Source organism: Nannospalax galili, unplaced genomic scaffold (assembly GCF_000622305.1).
Source record: "Nannospalax galili isolate Female #2095 unplaced genomic scaffold, S.galili_v1.0 scaffold178, whole genome shotgun sequence".
NCBI classification, from domain to species: domain Eukaryota; kingdom Metazoa; phylum Chordata; class Mammalia; order Rodentia; family Spalacidae; genus Nannospalax; species Nannospalax galili.
The window spans coordinates 2434589-2438145 of record NW_008341757.1 but is presented as its reverse complement, the minus strand read 5'-3'; the positions used below and the strand labels follow the sequence as shown (position 1 = coordinate 2438145).

Here is a 3557-nt window from a genome sequence, read left to right as displayed (position 1 = left end):
ATACAGTTATACAATATTGAACTCAGTATAATCCCTGTAAGATATAAAATTGAATGAGTTTTTACCCTTTAAAGAAGATCTCCATTTCAAGAAAAGCTGTTTCCTACATTTTTTAAATATTATTTTTAATTTTTTTTAGAAGAAGCATGGCCACCACACCCGGCATGTTTCCTACATTTTTAAAAATATTATTTTTTATTTTGTTTAGAAGAAGCATATCATTACAGCTTTATCATGCCCAATAACAGTTTCCAGAGCAAAGATACAGCTCCTTCAAAAGTGGTTATAAAATTTCTAGGTTTGCTGTTGAATCAATACAGTTATACAATATTGAACTCAGTATAAGCCTTGTAAGACATAAAGTTGAATGAGTTTTTAACCCTCAAAATAGATCTCCATTTCATTCTAAAATATACTGTTTCTTACAGAAAGACTCATTGTTTTTGCTACTAACACTGAGATGTTGGCACATGCGTCTCTCATCTGTATGTATCTAATTATTACTAGTCATAATCGTTTGCACTCGGATCCTTGGCGCCTGTGTATGTCTATAAAGTCATCGGGTAGATTTCAATGGTAATGTTTATCACAAACTCTACTAATTAACATGATGTAACTTTTTATGCCTCCTCCTCAAATATAATACATTTTTTAATTTGATTTTTTTTTCTGTGTGTGTATATCACACAGAACATTCCAAACCATCTTATTCAACTATATACCCACTTCCCAGATGGCACCCTCCCATAGCCTCCCTCCCTCCCCCCACTAGAGCCCTTATACTCTGTTATCTCTGCTACTGTCTGCTATGTTGTCGGCACCCCCAGCCGTTCTCCACTACTTGTCCATCTGGTGAATCTAGTCAGCCTATCTAGAGTTGTTTTAGGAAGGTCAGCTGTTCCTCGTCTAGCAGCAATCAGTTGTCAATATTCCTTTAGATAAGATTGGGGTCTGCTTTTTAATTATCCCTCTTCTATGCTGGGTTACTATCTGGGAGTCCCTTGGGCTACCCAGGCCAAAAACTCAAAAGAAGGTATCTCATATGGCATTCTTGCTTGTTATGTAGCCTTTAGCTATACATATGGACTCTTAAAAAATTATATTGGCCCCTTTAATCATTGGTGATACTTTCCTTTTGGGTGTTTAAGGCCATATAGTTGTCCCAGATAAACCAATTTCTTTTTACGTTTAAGGTCATTTGATGATCTGTTCCTCAGGGGTCACATGGACTTGGGAGGAGCCCCTGGCTCCTTTCTTTTACCAGTTCTGCCTATGTGAAGATAAGTCAAAAGTCCTGCTCAACCGTGGCTGGCTTTGCTTGGAAGCATGGAGGAAATGTTTTAATGTGTATGAGCAAATCGCTTGCATGGATATAAGTGCACACCCATGTCCTGCAATGTGCACGGAAGTCAGAAGAGGGCATCATCAGATCCCCTAGAACTAGAGTTATGGACAGGTGTTAGCCATATGGGTGCTGGGAATCAAACCTGGGTCCTCTGTAATACCAGTCAGCGCTATTAACCACTGAACCATCTCTCCAGCCCCGTACAGTATTTTTTAAAATATTTTATTATTTCTATTTTATGTGTACTAGCCTGCTTGTAGTGTTGTGCAGTGCCCACGGAGGTCAGAAGAGGGCTTCAGATCCCCTGGAACTGGAGTTACTTAAGGTTGTTAGCCACCATGTGGGTGCTAGGACTTGAACCTAGGTCCTCTGCAAGAGCGTACAGTGCTCTTAACCTCTGAGCCATCTCACCAGCCCCTGGACAATTACAGTTTAATATTCCGGAAACATCTAGATCTGACAGCAGTTTCAAAGCACTTTCCTTGAACAGTTTTATTGTATATTAGTTTGATGTATATTTTTCTAGCACTTTTAGTCCATAAAATGTTTATTCTATCCTATTCAGTGAAAACATAAATTGGGTTATGGCTCCTTGAGAAATCATTGATCAGCTGCTTTCTATGTGGCATGGAGCAGCTTTTCTGATTAAAGCTTTGTAAGTAGAAAAAGACATGAATTTCTAAAGCATTTAATCAGTAGAAATTTTCTTGTTAATCTATAGGTGATAGTTGTTAAATGGATAGTTACATGTTTAGGTAAAATTACTTCATATTAGGAAATAATCCGTATAAGAAAACACAATAGATTCTAATAACATCCTCATTAGTTTGAAGAGTTGATGACGGAAGCATACTAACCAAACAAGCCCAGCATGCCAGTGCCTGCCTATGATCCCCACACTGAGGAGGTGCAGGCAGGAGGATCAGGGGTTCAAAGCCAGCCTCATCTACACATTGAGTTCAGGCTAGCCTGGGTTACATGACACCCTTTCTATAAAAACAAAACAGAATTCTATTAGGAAAGTGATTATATTTAACCACTGTTATATGTTTTATGGCAAAATGTGCAGAAGGTAATGAGTATATGGTATTTCTTCAGTGAACAAATATATTAATATGAAGCAAATATTTTAAAGCCAATGAACAGGGCTAGAGAGCAGTTAAGAAGGAGTTTTGCCTTTCAGGAGGACTTCAATGTGGCTCACGGCTGCTTGTAAATCCAAGGACCTCTTCTGACTTCCAAGGACAGCTGTACATATGTGGTCATATACAAACAGAAATACATGTAGATAAAAATAAACATTAAAAATGCCATCAAACAGTATTTCAGGTGTTTGATATACCTGGTGTGTAGGAGTGGGTGCTTCCAACCCGGCTCACCGCCTCCTGTCCTGCAACTCATGCTGGAGGTTGGAACTAGGGCCTCACACCTTACACAGACTCTGCCACTAAGCTATGTGGTTACCCCTTCAAATTTTTAAAAGTGTAGTCGGTTTATAATTTTTTAGTTTTAGCTAATTAAAGTTATACAAACTACAGATTTGAAACATTAAAAAACATTTTATTCAGGTTTAAAAGATATTTATCAGCTGGGCGTGGTGGCATACACCTTTAGTCCCAGCGCTTGGGAGACAGAGGCAGGCGGATCTTTGTGAGTTCAAGGCCAGCCTGGTCTACATAGTGAGTTCCAGCTGGGCCTACAAGGAAACTGTCTCAAAAAGACCAAAAAATAAAGGTATTTATTGAATGAATATGTTCAGCTCATAATATAAAAATTTAAGCTATGTCTCGTCTGATTTTTGAGTTTCTATACCTCAAATTGGAAATTGGGTAAAATGTCTGAATAATTATGATACACATGAATTTTGTATGAAAAATATCAAAAGGAGAAAGCAATAGTGTCAGAAATAAGAAAAATGCGTTAGCTCAGTATTAGGAAGAACAATTTTGAACAATTGTGAGTTTTCTTAGAAGTAATTAAAGTCAAGGTGAAATTCTACTTTATTTTAATATATTCCAAAATCGGTTAAAAATTTCTGAGAAAATGCTTAGAAATAACCATTTTTGTCATAAGTTTAGAATACTGTTCCTTTTGAAAATCTAACCTTACTAGAGCTGTTTACACAATTGTCCCCCAATTTTAATTCACCTTGCTTTCTTTTTACAAAAATAGTGTAAACAGTCTGAAAATTTGGAAAAACGGAGTTGTTATG

The 3557-nt window shown here is 37.2% G+C and overlaps 1 protein-coding gene across 1 annotated transcript in view; it reads left to right on the top strand.

The window, feature by feature from the left end:
• Jmjd1c (jumonji domain containing 1C) overlaps window positions 1-3557 on the top strand; it is a 144448-nt gene that overhangs the window by 889 nt on the left and 140002 nt on the right. The window lies entirely within an intron of this gene.